Genomic DNA, 16,827 nt, shown 5'->3' with positions numbered 1-16,827 from the left:
TTTTTAGTGGTATTGTTCTGTTCTCTCGAGTTGTATGAGTTCTTCACATAGTTTGGGGATTGGTCCCTTACCCCGTGCATGCTTTGTGAACACTGTTTTCACGTTCCGTAGGCTGCCTGTTCATGGTGGTGGTGGCCTCTGCTGTGCAGAAGCTTCTTAGTTTGATGTCATCCCACCTGCTTACTTTGGCTTTTGTTGCCTTTGTTTTTGGTGTCAAACTCAAAAATCACTGCCAAGAGTGATGTCATGGAGTTTACCAATATGTTTTCTTCTAGGATAGCTATGGCTTCAGTTTTTTTAATCCATTTTGAGTTGATCTTTGTGTATGGTGTAAGAAAGTCGCCCGGTTTCACTCCCTTGCATGTAGCTGTCCAGTTTTCCCAACACCAGTTACTGAAGAGGCTGTCTTTTCCCCACTGAATATTCTTGGTTCTTGGTCCTTTGTTGTAAATGAATTGATCATACATTCATGGGCTTATTTCTGGGCACTGTTCAGTTCCATGGAACTATATGTCTGTTTTTATGTCAATACTGTGCCATTTTGATGACTAGATTTGTAGTATAATTTGAGATCAGGGAGTATGATGGCTCCAGCTTTGTTGTTCTTTCAAAAGATTGCTTTGGCTGTTAGTAGTCTTTTGTATAAATTTTAGGGTGGTTTTTCTGTTTCTGTGGAGTATATTATCGGGATTTGACAGGGGTTGCTTTGAATCTATAGATGGCTTTGAGTACTATGGACATTTTAACAGCGTTCTTCCAATTTGTGAGCATGGAATATTTTTTTATGTGCATCTTTTTCAGCTTATTTCATCAATGAGATAGTTTTCAGAGTACAGGTTTTTGACTTTCTTGGTTAAATTTATTCCTAGGTATTCTTTTTGATGCAGTTCTAAATTTGCTTTCTTTATTTCTGTTTCTGAAAATGCAAGACTTTAAAAGCATCTTAAACAACTGTTGACATAATTACCATAAAGCAAATATCAAAGAAAATGTTTTATAACAACATATTCTCTAAGTGTGACTCAATTAACTTAGAAATAAAGGTAATTTAAAAAGCACTTAAAGAAAAATTTAAAATATATTAAAGTCAAAGAATACCAATCTTTGAAATTAGATTATACTTAGCAGTGAAAGCTAATTTAAAAAGTTGTGAAATGTGGCTAAGACAGTACTTAAAGGGATATTTATTGCTTTCAGTGCTATAATTAAAATAGAAATGTCCCAAAATAATTTGTCTATACCTTAAGAAATTAGACATAGAATAAGAGGACAAACCAAAAGTAAAAAGGAGAAAGTATGTATGGTAAGGGCAGAAATTAATCAAGTGGGAAATTGTAATGCCACACAGACAAGAACGATTCTGCAAAGAAAAAAATTGAGAATCTCTGGCAAAACTGAAAGGAAAAGAGACACACAGAGAGAGAAGGCATAAATAACAGCCACTGTAGCAGCAGAGTAATGGTCCCCCAAAGCATCCACGTCCTAAACCCCAGAACCTGGGAATCCATGACCTCGAATGGCAGATTAGTAGGTACGATCAAGGCGAGGATGGAGATGGAGGAATGATCCTGGGTTTTTCAAGTGGTCATTAAAGTGAGAGAGGGAGGCAGATGATGTGACAAGGACTCTGCCCACCGTCCACCCTCATGGGCTCTAAAAATGGAGGGAGGGCCCCCAAGCCCGGGACCGCCTGTGAAGCTGCACCGCTGGGAGGAGACTTTCGCCGGAGTCTCCAGAAAGGGACACTGCTGCCAACACCTTGGTTTGGCCCAGTGAGACCTGTGCTGAACTGTGACCCGCAGAACAAGGTAATAAATTGTGTTGTTTTCAGGCTGAGTGTGTGGCAATTTGTTGCCGAACCTCTTGAAAAATCATGCAGGCGTGAGGGGGTCTAATCTACATGTGCAGCCATGATTAAAGCTGTAGTGTGATCATGTCATGAGCAGCTCCAGGGGAATACATTTGAAATCTTAGGATCAGTAGATAAATTCATAGAAAAATCTAACTTACCAATACTGACTGAAGAAAACACGGGAGACCTGAACATCTAGTACCCGGAATAAAATTGAAGTAAATGCAAATTTCCAGCAAGAAAATAGAAGATTCAGGTGGTTTTTTGGGTTCCACTAAAACTTCAAGGAAGAGAGAATTTAAATTTTAAACAAATTCTCCCAGAGAGTAAAGAGCATTCAGCATATTTGATGAGGTTAGTTTAAACTTGATAAGAACAGCGTGAGAAAAGGAAATTGCAAACAATCTCATGAACGTAGGTGAAAAAAAAACCTTCAAAAATCAGACGATCCAATTCAGCAATTCTTTAAAAGGGTAATACATCCTAGCAAGCTAGGATTATTTAATTCAGAAGATCTATTACTTTTGAATCCCCACATAATCATCTAAAGCAGGAAAAGTACACATCCATCAATAGCTGTGGCAAAAGTTTTGGCAGAATTTAAACCACATTAACAATACAGCCTCCTTCGCAGCTGGTTGGAAATGGAAGAGAACTTCCTTCATCTGATAAATGTATTTACACGCATCTCAAGCAGAAAGTTAACTGAATGCTACACACTGAAGTTTAAATGTCCCAGCGGTTGGGAAGGGGGTGTGCTGCAGTGACACTGAAGATGTGCATAGCCTGACAGGCTAGACACCCAGGGAGCAAAGCTCAGGTGCCTCATGAAACATGTGAATGTTCACATAAGTGTGGCTTATAATGGCCTCAGCCCAGAAGTGACCTAAATGTCCTGGAGACGGTATAAATGACCTTGGTATGTCCAGAGGTGAACAGGAGTGACAATGAGTGAACCTGATGTGGCACAGCAAAGTGTCAGAGAAATGCACGCAGCAGGACACCAGTTACTACAGCACCGAGAGCATGCAGTTCTGACCATGAGAAATGGGGAGGGGACTGTACACAAGGGACCAGACGTCCTCCCCGGGTCCACCTAGCCGCGTGTGGATACCCCCACTGCCATCCTGTCTTAAACCTGGTGGTAGGTGAGGGGTGTCCACTGTATTCTTCACTTCCTTCCATGTGCTATGTATGATACCTTGTATGTGTAGAAGAGGTCATAAGGCTTGTCAAGTGCTGATGTAGGGGAGAGCCTGGGTGAGGTGGTCCGCACGGCCCCGCATCAAACAAGGACACCCTCGTGAGAAGAATACCCTGTAATGCGCCTTCCAAGGGCACATGGCCTCTCCGACATCTCCCAGCTCGCACCCTGAGAAGTTAAATACTTTGTGCAGTCACCCAGTCGGCTAAAGCACAGTGAAGGTGGAGACACATATCTTTTTATTTCCAGCCAAATGCTCACTTAGTACCACCGCTGCTGCTGATGAATACTAGTTAATTACTCAAGTAAGGTGCCCAAGTCTGTCTGCAGAAGAGGAAATGCCTAGATTTTTAGAAACTAGTGCCGTTCCCACCTCAAATTACTGTGTTAACATTCATCTTCCACAACGTTACAGTCTGTCTGAGTCTAGCTTAGGAAGGAAATGGGAAAAGGGATTTAAGCAAGCCTGTGAGCATCCACTGATTCAGCGCTTCTACACACACCTCAGATCTTGGCTAGGTCCACCCAGGCAGGGCTGATGTTTTAGAAACAGGAGAGGCAGGGCTTCGTGTTTTTCAGAATGGCTTCTGGGTCATCGTCTGCTTGTTAAAGACTTTAGTCCAATCAGAAGTAAGCTTGGAGACAAGCAGGCGAAACCTAACAAAGTCTAGTGCCGTCAAAAGTTAAAATGTTTGCTGCAGTATAGATCAGGACGCTGGGTATGTGGACACCACCAGCGTGCTAGATACGGCAGCAGCTTCAGAAGGTTTCTGGTGTTCTGGACGTCCTGTGTCACAGCCACAGCTTCACGTTTGTGTGAAGTCGGCGTCCAAGAAGGTGTTTCTGCCCAGGCAAGTGTGCAAGTCTGGACGGAGCTCCACCAGCAAGCATTTGGAATTGTCAGGGCTATGAAACATTGATGTGTCTGTGTTTGTAAGTAAACTGGAGAGGAAAATGAAAGAAGATAATATAATTAAGCATGAAATTATTTAAAATGTGTATTAAATGTTGATGCCCCAAAGGAAGTACATACATTATATCAGCATGAAGGAGATAGGCTTGAAAAGGGGAAGCAGAGACGATTGGAACTCCAAATTCAGGGTGTTCATCACATTGAAACTCACTTCAAATTCTCTCTCTTTCTCTTTACCTGATGTCCAAAGTCATGTTAAAAATTAACCTTTGGACAAAGCAAAACAGAAGGAACAAAGCAGCAGCACACATGGACTCTAAGAAGAGACTAGCGGTTACCAAGGGGAGGGGGTGGCGGAGGGCAGGTGGGGAGGGAGAAGGGGATTAGGGGGCACTATAATTCACAATCACAATGTAGGTAGATCACCGGGAAGGCAGTCCAGCACTGAGAAGACAAGTAATGATTGTTTAGCATCTTACTACACTGACCGACAGTGGCTGCAATGGCGGGGAGGGGGACACTGAATAATATGGGTGAATGTTGGAACCACAATGTTGCTCATGTGGAACCTTCGTAAGATTGTATGTCAATGATACCTTAATAAAAAAAATTAAATGGAGGCATAGTTTACATCTCTAAAAGGGATGTGCCCGATTGAAGTGTACAGTCACAGGAGTTGAGAAAATGCCACGTAACTGGTCCCTAACCAAGATACACAGCGTGTCCCTGCCCCAACCCCCTGGGAGCCCCAGACGGCCCCTGCAGGGATTTTCGCCCATACTCACCCGCAAGTCAGTGGGAGTGGACAGCCTGGGCCGGACTTGAGGCTAACATTGAAAAAGGAAACAGACACAGGATAACACAGGCACAGGGTCCCAAGGCTTCCAGCGGGCAGGAGGGAGCCTGGGTGGGGGAAAGGCACGGCTGAATCCTGCAGCTGGGGTGCGTGGTCCTGTCTGAGCAGGAAGCAGCCCTCTCTCCCCACTTCTCTGGTCCTCCCTGCTCCTCCCTGGACTTCCTTGGACCTCCCTGGCCCTCCCCACTAATCCCTGCCCTTGAGCTGTTGCTGGTGGTCCCAGATGAGCACCAGCACATGGGCTGGACCTGCTGACTGGTGCACCGTGCAGCCCCTTACATCTCTCCCAGTTGTCTGGGTGCCCAACCAGTGCTAATGGAGAGAAGTTACCTTATCCTCTGTTGTCCTTGAATCCCAGCGCCTCCCTGACTCGTGTGTCTTAGTAGGCATTGGCACCCCCTAGCACACCAGCCCTCAGAACTACAGCTTCTGGAGACAGAACCAGGTCCTTGGAGCAGGAAAGAACCTTCTAGATCTGTAAGGCACTTTAGCATTCCATCTAGCTCCAGCTACCCAAACTTTGAGCTGCTCTACCACAGATTTGGTACAGAGAGGAGAGGGAGGGAGAGAGAAGGAGGTGGGAGCCATGTCTGTGGGAAGGGACACTACCTCCCAACAGCCCCCGACCTTCTGAGCCTCAGTGGCCCACATGCCAAGCGCCTGTACTCCAGTGGAGGGGGGCTGATCCATCCCACCTCCTGTGCCCTGGCACTGACCCTCCAGGGGTGCTTTCTCCGCGCCTCCCCCTTCACCTCCCCGCCCAGTGGGGATGGAGCAAATGGGAGAACAGCTCAGAATTGTTCCTGGTGCTCAGGGAACAAAAACGTCCCTGTTGCTGCCTGCACAATGCCCCCTTCTCCCCGCCAGCCGCGCAGGGGGCCACAGTGGCATGCCTTGCCTTCCCAGGCCCCTGCAGCCTCCGCTCTGACTCCGTCTGCACCCTCCCACCCCCACCCATGCCTCTGGCCTGCCCTCCGTGAAAGGGGGCTGGGGGAATGTTCCAGGGTAGCAACAGGAGCGCCCGCGAGGAGAGCGGGGCCTGACTCTCTCCCATCTTTCCCAGCGACCGTCAGCCATGCACAGTGCTTCAAGCTCAGCAGCGGGCCCCTGGGCCATGGGTCACATGTGTGGGGACAAGGTGTCTGTGTAGGAAGGCAATGGCAGGCCCGTAGTCACCAGCACTGCGGGCCCCTCACAGGGCCTGGCCCATCCCCTAGCCAGGAGTGGCAGGGCCACGCTCCATCAGGGGCGTGGCTCATCATCTCTTATCTGCTTCTTTGCATCTGTTTTTCTGGTGATACCTTTCCACTGTTTTCTCCAGTGGGGATTTTCGCAGACGGGTTCCAGAGGCCACAGAAATGCAGTGTCAGCTCGAGAAGGCTGGAAAAATCACAGTGGCCAGGAGGCTCTTCCCTTTGCAAAGGCAGGAGAAAGTTCCTCTACAAGGAATCTAGGCCCCGCTGGCGAGGACTTCGGTGCTCGGCGGGGAATGGGGTATCTAGCAAGTGGGGGCTCAGGGTGCTTGGTGGTGTGCGATCCAGGGATTCTCAGTGGAGGCCCCAAGGCAAGCATTCAGGCACCCCCTGCACTGCAGGCCGGCGTCCCCGGAGACGCCACACAGGTGGAAGCTGTTGGAACCACCTGGCTCTAAAACCTCAGCTGTCTCGCGTGTCTGCCTGTGAACCGGCCTTCCCGGGTGTGCAGGCCTGAGCACGAAGAGAAGCGGCCTGTGTTCTGTGTGGACCCCACCCAGGCTGCTCACCGAAGGTTTGGGCCCCCAGCTCCTGTGCTTGTTTTAGCAGCTCTGCTGGGGTGTCACCGCCACACCGTGCACCGCCCCTCACAGGAGCATTCTGGCACTCCTGGGTGTCTGCACACACCGGAAATGCACAGTCCGGAGGGCGCCCCCCCACCCCTCCCTGCCCAGGACCAGCCACCTGACTCTTGGATAGTGTTCCTTAACATAGCTCCTTATTTTGTTTCTTTATTTTAGAAATGTAAAGTGAGATCAGCTAAGGGTGAAGTACTACTCATCAAGATGAGTTGGGTGGTGTGCGAAGTGCAGCCCAGCTCTGTCCTTAGAGGGATGTTCACCGTGGGCGGCTGTGCCAGATCCGTCTGCAGCCCCTTCTCTTCGGCCACGTGTGTCCCCTGGTGACCCACTCCAGGCCGAACCCCTGGGAAGTGCCGCACGCTCACCGGGCCAGGCTTGGGAAGCAAGGGTCTGGGCACGTGTGGGCAGCTGGCACACAGTGGGAAGCACTGGTGGCTCCAGGAGACCTTGGGGGTACCACAACCCGGCAGGGCAGGCTGTCAGGAAACCCTGCTGGAGGAGAGGGACTGAGGCGAGCAGCTGGCTGTGGGCACAGGGGCCTGGGCAGGGGCAGGGCAAGGAAGACAAGCCGCGGTGGGGGTGTCGGCCCTGTGTTCAGCCCCAGGGAGGCCTGGGTGGAGCTGGCGGACCCCAGGCTGAGAGCCTGGCGAAGGAAGAGCCGGACACGCAGAACAGGGGTGACCCAAGGGCGTCCGAGGGGCGCTACCGCCTGTTGCCCAGAGGAGCGGCTGCCCGGGCGTGTGCCCCGCTCCTGCGGCCCCAAACGCCCCCGTGACTCCCCTGCAGCGGGGTCTGCGCCCCAGACCTAACTCGGGACCCCTGCGCCCGGCCCCGCTGAGGTCCCCTAGCCAGCTGTGCTCTCCTCACACCACGTTGACTGTCACTTGGCTCATGACATCGCCCGCAGCGAACAGACGTTCCGAGCTCCGGGCAGCGCGCCAGGCCCGTGTGTGCCCACCGGCACCCCGGGGCCTCCGGCGCACCTCCACGCCCGCTCTGCGCCGGTTCCGGTGCCGGCCGCCAGCCGCGCTGCAGGCCAGCCCCGGGCGCAGGGCCGGCCCCCCCCCCCCCCCCCCCGCCCAGGAGCGCCTTCCTCCCGGGGCGCTGACCGCCGCTGTTCCCGAGGACACAGGCGCAGCCCCGGGGCCAGCCGGGCAGCCTGGCAGCCTTCGCCTGTCGGTGAGCGGCGGCGGCGCCCTGCGCTCGCGCTCCGTGCACGGCGGGCAGGCGCGTGGCTGGTTTTGTGCCGCTCGTTCCTCCCGCGTCCTGAGCATCCGCGTCGGTGGACCCGGGGAACCGGACGGTGGCGGACGCCACGCAGTACACAGAGGGCCTGAACCGGGCGGGAGCGGGGGGGGACTCAGTCCTTCTTTCCTCCGCCTGAGCCGGGCACCTCCGCCTCTCCTCGCGCCGCAGTACCGCCCGGCTGTCCTGGGCCCCATGGCCGGCGGTGGGAGCCAGTTCCTCCTGAGACGTCTCTGGCCGTCTGGCCGTCTCCCTCCTGTTGTTCCCCCACGGAGAGCCCCGTGGCTCCCGGCAGTGGTCCCTGGGCACCACGCCCTTACCAACACCTGTACACTTGAGGGCCTAGTGGAAACTCATAGCAGTTTTAATTTGGATTTTTCTGAAAATAGTACTGTTGAGCCCCCTTTCTTGTTCTTAGTCATTGTCAGAACATCTTTATGAAGTATTGGCTTAGGTCCTTTGTTCTAAAAGTGGACTTTTTAGGGTTGATTTGTAGGAGTTACATATTCACAAGTCTTTTGTCAAATACAGGTATTGCTAGTGTTCACTACCAGGCTGTGGCCCGCCTTTTCATTTCCTAAATGTTGTCGTGAGATAAGAAATGGTACATTTTAATGAAGTTCAGGTTAATCACTTTAAGTGGTCAGTGCATTTTGTGTCCTACCCTGAGACTGATGATGACTAAATTACACTTTAAATTCTAATAATTTGTAGTTTACTTTGGATTTTCTGTGTATGCAATCATATTGCTTGTGAACAATCCATTTTTTTCCCTCAGTCCTTAACAGTTTTTGCTTTTCTTGCTGTATAACACTGGTTAGATGCTCTAGTACAACATTGGGTAGAAAAGTGATATTTGAAGACTTGAAGACACCCTTCTCAGAATTGATAAAACAAGCAGACAAAAAAAATTGGCAACAAATACGATCCACTTTGATACACACAGAACATTACATCTACAGGTGCAGAACACATTCAAGTGTTCATAGAACATTTACCCAAAAGAGAGTGTATGAAACAAGAGGTCTTGAAACAAGTCTCCACAAATTTTAAAGGACTAAAATCATATAAATTTATCTTCTTAGGCTACAGAAGAATTAAGCAGTAATCATGAAAACTAGAAAGTCCCTAAATGTTTGAAAATTAAAACTAACTTCTAAATATCCCATGGTTCAAAGAGGGAATCAAAATGGAAGTTCCCAGCCTTTTTCTCATCAGGGCTTACAGAAAATGGCACTGGGATAAACAGACAGAATTTGAGCCCCACATCTGATTTCCTTCTCACCCAGCCCCACCCAGCAGCCCTGGGAGCCCCACCCTGATGCCCTTTCTGGGGGCCTGAGCTCAGGGGGTCAGTTCAGCTGCTGTGGGAATGCGGACAGTCTGCTCTGTACTTCTGGTTGTGAGGGTGTTGCTGTATTATCTCCTTGGATCCAAAAACACAGTTTCTGAGTGGAAAATGAAGACACAATAGCAGCTTCTCTGTCTTCCTTAAGATTTTGAAAACAAACTTGCGAGCCATCTTTTAGAAATATTGATTCAATGTGGTTTATTTATCCCTTCCAGGAAAAAAAAATAGATGGACCAAAATAATTGATATAGCTTCCTGAGTACCTGCTCTGGCCAGACTTCCCCCTGGGTTCTTAGTTTTCTCTCTCAAACTTCTTACCTATGAAGTAGGTATCATTAGTCACACTTTCTAGGTGGTTAGACTGAAGCTCAAAGACTGATATAATCACACGATTTTATATGGGTCAGAAACCACAGCAGGACCCAGACTGACCCCACACCCCTTGTTTAAGCCCCACACAGCCCTATTCCTCTCGCCCCTGCTCTGCCTGACTAGGAAACATCACAGTGTCCGGACTTTTTGCATGGCAAACTAGAGCTAATTCAGTGGTGTTCACCTCTGTCACCGTGGCATTAAGATAATTGTCTGGAAGACCCGTGAGAAAGGCACTCAAAGAACCCGAGAATAGAGACTTATACATTTTTCTGGTATTAAAGCCACTGAGAAGAAATATCTTTTCAGCTGATACATGCTCTAGTATCTTCAGTGTCCTGCAAGATAGGTCTGAAATTATATTTAGAAATAGCTCAGCTCTTTCCATAAGATTAGCAAGTGCTGACAATAAACACTGCAAAAATATTATCTTACCTACCAGCATTTATTTCCCAACCATTGTAGTCTTTACATGTTAACTATGATTTACACTAGTCAAAATTTGCAGGCAAAGAACTTTTGCAGAGCATGTGAACTTCAGAGGCACGTAATGTTTAAATTATTTTGTGACATTTAGCTGCTCTGCATCTCTTCCGTAAGCCCGGTGAATGGAAGCAGAGCGGTTCCTGAATTCCGCCTTTAAGTCGCCTCTGTGGCTCAGGGATCTGGCAGAGGGGCCGGAGGAGTCTAGCCTCTGCCAACACACCTGTTTGCTGCCGTGACTTCGTACCAGGCAGCACTGCTCCGGAGTCACTTTTCTGTCTTGGATTCTTGTTAAAGATGCTTTTTCTCCGGGGTTTCTCCCTTGAGTAGTACTTATAAGAATAGTTTGTCTCCTAAACTGTAAAATAAACGCTGCTGGCAAACAACCCCAAGGCAAAGAAGGGCGACATTCTTGCCCATCCTAGGGGGCTTCCAGCGAACCCAGCACGTGCAGGGATTCTCCGCCCCAAGCGGCCCGCGCAGCGCTCTCCGCGGCAGGGGTCTCAGGGCCAAGCTCTTGCTTCTCCCAGAGTTACTACGTGGCTGTTAACATAGGCATGGAATTCTAGAATCCGTGTTCACTGGTCAGGAACCCGGGAAAAACGAGTGCTACCCGGTGAGAGGCAAGCTTTTAAAAAGCCAGGAAATATGTGAAATCGCTCATTTCCGAACGCCCCAGACTTGGCGGGTCTGAGGGCAGATGACCTTCTGCGGAGCCAGGGCCCCGCCCGCTGACAGGACCAGTTCCCCAAGGGGAGGGGGCGGTGCCCCGGGGTTCGGCCTGCAGTGCGTGGGTCCCCGGGAAGGGCAGGGCGCCCTGGGGGTGGTCTGCAGCGCGGGGGTCCCCGGGAAGGGCAGGGGGCCGGGGGATGGTCGGCCCGGGTCCCCTGCCTACGCGTGCGCAGCCCTGCCAGGCGTTGGGCGGAGGGAGGAGGGTCCGGGGGCCACGTGGCTTCATAGGAATGCTCGGGCGCGGGGGCGGAGAGCAGCCGACTACGGGCAGGCGCCGTAGCCAGTGAGCAGCTAGATCTGCCAGGGCAGACCAATCACGGCGTGGGGGTGGAGCGGCCTCCCGGGGCGGGGTCAGGGAGCATCCCGGGGCGGTGGACGCGGGGTGGGGAGAGGGGCGCCTGGAGGGTCTGCGGCCCGGGTCCGCTCTGGGTGAGTGTGGGGCGGGCGGGGGTCCCGGTGGGCGGCTGGGCGCGGCGGGAGGGTCCTGGAGCGGCGCGTCCACTGCGGAGACTCCGAGGAGTTTCTTTTACCTTTGAAAGTTGTACTTCTGCCCAGCTGCCCCGAGGCAGGCAGACCCGACAGGGCCGCGAGCTGCGGATGGCTCGGGGTGTCCGCTGTCCCCCGTCCCGGGCACAGGCGGTGCAGGGAACGGGCCAGGTGCCGCCTCCAACTCCAGGGGTCACCCCTGTCCCCCTGTCCCCACGGCGGGCACAGGCAATGCAGGGACCGTGGAGAACAGCCCCCCAACAACAGGGATGCGCCCCGTCCCTGGGGATAGGGGTCGTGGGGTCAAGGCTCCTGGCTGCAGAGTGGGCAGGCCTGGCTCCTGGGAACTCTCAGGACTGCTGAGCCGAGGGCCCCCCTTGCATTTCCTACTCTTTGTATCGCCCAGGTAACTGGTACCTGCTGGTGGAAATGGCTGTGGGTTGTGGGTGTTTGATGTTTTTATTCAGTGATGTTGAAAAGATTCTTTCAGGAGTGGAGAAAATATTAGTCATTTGAAATTGTTTATTTACTTATTTAAATATTAACTTAAAGCTTTTCTTTTCCATGAGTCACTTTCTGATACTAGAAATTGTTTTTTAAAGTAAAATGAAGCATCAAAGCTGTAAGAGCTGCACAGAGGCCTTTGTGAAATCGAGAAACAGAGAAGGCGTGCGGGGCGCACTGCTTCCTGGGTGCCAGTTCCCTGCGGTGAGCAGGGGCCCCGAACGGACGCTGATGTACCGTCAAAGTCCATGGTAATGTGACCTGTGTCACATGCCTGTGTCACCCCGCTCACCTCATCTCCACGTAGGTGTTTCATCTCACATGGTCACAGGCAGGCGGGGACCGTGCAGTGAGGTATCAGAGAGGGAGCCGGCACATGCACAAAACCTTCCTTACCGTGTGCCCCGTAGTTACCATGTATGTACCATGTTATCGTTACTGTGTACCATGCATGGTTACAGCTGATCTACACTGGTACTAGTTACTGTTGTTCATCTCTGGCTGGCCTACTTCATGAATTAAATGTTGTCATAGGTGTGTGTGTCCAGGAGAACACCATATGCATAGGGTTCAGTACTCTCCATGGCTTTGGGCCTCTCTGGGTCTGGGACAGTGTGCCCTGCAGATGGGGGCTGCTGTGACATTGTTGTTTACGAGCTGGCGTGGTACACCTCACACTCCTGTGGAAGTGAGCCGGCTGAGTTAGCTTTGCACAAGGGGGTGGTTAGCTGGCGGCCCTAAATTTTGACTCAGTGAGTCACGTGGGACTCTTAAACTGGGGATTTTATGAAGGAGATGAAAGGCTGAGGCCACCCGAGCATTCTGCACGCCGATGACCAATGTAGCCGAGGCACTTTGCCCGCAGGCCAGGTTCCTGGAAGGCAGGGATGGGCTTCCCATCAGGGACTGAGGGTGCTCTTCGTTCCCAGGCATGGTGTCTGCTGGGGGGGAACCACACCCTTACTTGGATGTCAGGTTTTCTAGAAAGCAATGTGGACATTCAGACTCCAGTCCTCGCATGATCTTTGAATGTCTGTTCTCTCTTTGCTGTGGATAATTAAGACGCGACCATACAAAAAAGGCCCAGGGATCACATTTTGGCAAAAGTGTGCCGTCGACACTCACTGCTTCTTTTTATTCTTCGCCTTATTTCTCTGCAGGGAAAACCGAGTGGTGACTTTAGCTTGGTTCTGATTTTAAGGAAGGTGAGAAAGTGGGTTGGGAGAGCAGTGTCTATGCTGACTCAGCGCCTGCTGAATGTCGTGGGCTGGGGCTGGAAGGCCCTCGGTCTTGGGAAGGATGTGGCTGGAGTCTCGAGGGCATGGAGCTGCTTGGCTGGCCTCCCTCTTCTGGCCAGGCTCTGCCTTCTCCAACAGCAGCTTGAAAGTGGTTTGAAATGGCGGGGCTTTTGCTGAGCAGGGTGGATTGGATCCCTGTGTGTAGACACGCCCCAGGAATGCCAGGGTTAAGGAAGGTGGAGTATGTATGTGTGCAAGCATTGAGCTCTGGTGGAAAGAATCCACGGTCTGACTCGGTGTGTGTGCTGGGGTGAGCCTGGCCGGGTCAGCCGGGGCAGCAGCTGTGGGGCTGCCCTGTGGGCTGCGGCTCTGCACTGGCAGGCCAGCTTGTCCCCCCTCCCGGGCTCACCGCCAGCCCTGCTGGCCCTTTGCTGCAGAAGTGATAAAAAAGTTGATTCACTTCTTGTTCGCAGGGCTTGACTCAGCAGGGTAGTAGGAAGCGGCCCTCAGGCAGTACTGACTGGGTACAACCTGTCGCCGCACCAGGCAGCCTGGTGCCGTGTGTGTGGGTGCTGTGAGTTGAGCCAGTAGGAGCCCCTTCAGTGCCTCCCTGCAGAGGAATCCCCCTCTGTGCCTTCTTGTCCTGTGTGTGCAGAGTCGGCCCCTTCCCGGCTGGAACTGAAATCCGAACCATGCCATCGGCTGGCATGGACTGCCCCGGACATGGTTCTGCGGACACCGTGCAGACGGGGTCTGGAGTGGGAGCTCCTGGGCAGATCCTGGGCAGCTGGGTGCTGCGGGCATGCACGCCTGGAGAAGCATTCAGACATGCTTCGCTCCAGGTGATCTCAGAGGACAGAGGGAAGCATGCGGCCCCCGCTGGGCGGTGAGAACGCTGGGAGCCCAGGGGCGAGGAGACTGTGAGCTGGGCAGTGACTGCGGGCAGCCAGGATTTGGCCTGGGGAATGTCTTTTGCTGGTGCTGGAGAGCGGCCTCACCCCCAGGATGTTCTGTGGGAGGAAGGAAGAGGCCAGCAGAGGCGAGGAGGCGAGTCGGGGTGGTGTCCTGGGGGTGCAGTCACTCCGTGCCCCTCCTCCTCCATCAGAGCCCTCATTCGTCCCCCTGCTGCAGTGGGAGTCCCAGACCAGCCCTCACGGCCACCCCCGATTGGGATGCCTTGACCCAGGGCAGAGCGGGTTCCCCCGCAGGGACAGGCGCCAGGCCTGGGGCTTTCCCAGCACACTTTGTTCCTGAGGCTGACACCCGGTCTGTGAGGACCACCTCTCAAGATCGGGCTCCCTTTGCATGAGGTGGCTGGGCCCGTGCGCCCCATCCCAGCCATCCTATCTCCCTCCTCCCTTTGATTTCTGGGGCTGGGCTGATTGCTCTGGTATGTCCCCTGAGAGGTGACCCACCCGGCGTGCTCTGTGCCTGTCCTCGGAGTGGGAAGGCACAGGGAGACGGCACAGAGCAAGGACAGGGTCCAGCCCAGGAGTGACCCGAGGGAGAGACGTGCCTGCAGCAGGCCAGTGCTGGCCAGCGCGTCACCCGCTGGGTGCGGGCCGGGCTAGCGGTTACTGCCTCCCACCGTAACCCTCTGCTCTTCTGTTTAATGAATATGCTATCCCATTTCACGGAAACAGTTCTCAAGACACGCCACGTGAATACAGACTTAACTTACTCCGTGGTAAGTTTTGGTAGCCTGAAGCAGGTGTAGTTCCGTCCGTGTGGCATCGGGCCCTGGAGGTTCGCCTGTGTGTTTGACTGCATTGGGAGCGCATGTGTGCTGGGACCTCCCGGGGGCCCCGGGGTGTGGTGCTGGGTGGCGAAGCCTTTGCCCCCTGTGCCTAGTCTTGGGAGACTGGTCCTCGGGGCCTTGGGGTAGTGCCCTGACCCGGAGCCCAGGCTCAGGGTGCCTGCATGCAGGCTGGTATGGACCCCACACCCGGACAGGTGGACCTGCCCTGTGCCACCTCTGTGTGGGGAGTGGTGCAGACTAGCCCGCAGCCCACCTGGTTCTGTAGGTGGGGGGGCCTCCTGCTACCCCCCTCCTCCTCCCCCTCCCACAGGTGTTTTTTGAAAGTGGACCACATATCAGGTATATTTCTGGGGTATGTTTCGTATTAGTTGGCCCTAAATAAATGACTGAACACGCTTCTCACTTTGTGCATGTGCAGCCCCTGGCTCGGGCATTAGCCCAGGCTTCCGCACATCTGTTCTGTGGACTGGCCTGTAGCAGCACGCAGCGTCTGCGAGCATGTCTGGGAGGCCCCCAGGGTGCATCCCATCCTGGGCCGCCCTTCCTCCCTGGGGGTGGGCAGGGCAGGCTGTGGGAGGCTGGGCGTGGCTCCTGTCCTCCTGGGGAGTAGTTTGGGAGGGTGCCAGGAGGGGCAGAGCCAGGACAAGCAGGCGCACAGATGAAGTCATCTCGGGGTGGGTGCAGAGGCCCTGGGGGGCGAGCTGGGTGAACTGCAGGGCCAGGCTGAGGGGGCGGGTTGGACATGGGCCTGACACTCTGCCTGTCCCGTCCACAGCTCCCTGCCTGCTCAGCCACAGCTCTGCGTCCTCAGACTGCCAGTCAGCAAAGTCCCCCTGGGCTGGCTGTCCTCTGCCACTCCAGCCCATGGCCCCCACCCCGTCTGTGTCCCTCAACCCCAGGGTGCCTCCATGCCACCTCCTCACCCCTTGTCGGGCTGTGAATCAGGCTTGTTTCTATTTGGGGTGTGGGGCTTTGCCCACGAGGGCTGAACGGCTGTTCTCCGCAGGGACAGGCTCCCGAGGGAGAGGTGTGTCCGCTCCTGTGGCCCTTAAGGCTGGAGCAGAAGGCAGGGATGCGGGGGGAGGGGTGCAGAGACAGTCAAACGGACAGAGGACTTGGAGCAGCTGCGGAGCAGGGGGCTGAGGAAGGGGCCCACACAGGTTTGCGGCGGCCACAGGGGCATCACAGCTGGGGCAGCCGCTGCCAGCCCAGCCTCGCCAGGCCTCTGGGTTGTAAGTGCCTGATCCCTGGTGCCCCAGGCTCCGTGGGAAGAGCTGGTTTGCAGCTGTCACCTGCATGTTTTATAGTGGCCCTTGTTCCAGGGGATACGTGTGCTTCTGTTCTGACTTTCTCCCTTCTGGGGGTGGCGGCCTTATGGAAATGGCCTCAGTGTGGCATGAACAGCGGATTGTGTGCTTGGAGTCACATGGCCGTGGTGACTCCCTGGCCACCCTGTGTCCTCAGGACAGTCCAGTGCTTGCAGAGTGGATGCGTGGCAGCCAAGCCCCAGCTTCCAGAGACCTGCGCTTTCCTCCCCCTTTTGGTTTCTGGCCTTTGTGAGCATTACATTTACCTACAAACCTATGGAAACGCTGGGTAAAAAGGGTTGAGGAGTTTGGTTTGCCTGGAGCTTGCCTGGTTGGTTAAATTAGGTTGCTTCCTCGCCCCTAGATTGTACATACCCCATCACGCGTGTCCGTGTTGGCAGGGACCCTTGCTGACGTGAGACAGTCCTGAGCGCCCCGTCCTGGGTGCCCTAACCCCCCAGGGTTCCCCAGCTCACACGACTGCTTGGCATCTGGCTCTGTTCCCCTCCGGTCACCCCCTCAGGAGCCTGAAGGGAAGTGGCCCGAGGGCCCTGGGCTCAGTGGCGATCCACACGGACTCCCTGGACCCAGTCTTGTGTCTGTGGCTGTGGTCCTGGCGCAGTCTCTGGGGCTGGGCTTGGATGGTCCAGATCGTGCCCTGCCTGCTGCCTCCCCGCCTTGTGAGACCTAG

General features: G+C 53.7%; 1 protein-coding gene and 1 long non-coding RNA gene across 5 annotated transcripts in view; one reads left to right on the top strand and one right to left on the bottom strand.

Moving 5' to 3' along the window:
* ARHGEF10 (Rho guanine nucleotide exchange factor 10) overlaps positions 1-16,827 on the top strand; it is an 80,801-nt gene that overhangs the window by 4,088 nt on the left and 59,886 nt on the right. The window contains exon 1 of one of the 4 annotated variants that reach the window (XM_017674128.3): positions 11,180-11,271. The exons of the other annotated variants lie outside the window; for them this stretch is intronic. The gene's annotated coding sequence lies outside the window, so the exon portion shown is untranslated. Of the gene's footprint in view, positions 1-11,179; positions 11,272-16,827 lie in introns of those variants that run through there. 4 annotated transcript variants of the gene reach the window in all.
* On the bottom strand, positions 3,876-6,264 carry LOC108405806 (uncharacterized). The gene is made up of 3 exons (XR_001855301.3): positions 4,755-6,264; positions 4,090-4,206; positions 3,876-3,998 (listed from the first exon to the last, which is right to left on the bottom strand). It is a non-coding gene; the product is annotated as an uncharacterized lncRNA (long non-coding RNA).

The sequence above is a fragment of the Manis javanica genome, chromosome 12 (assembly GCF_040802235.1).
Source record: "Manis javanica isolate MJ-LG chromosome 12, MJ_LKY, whole genome shotgun sequence".
Lineage (NCBI taxonomy): Eukaryota > Metazoa > Chordata > Mammalia > Pholidota > Manidae > Manis > Manis javanica.
This window is presented reverse-complemented; position numbering and strand designations above follow the sequence as displayed.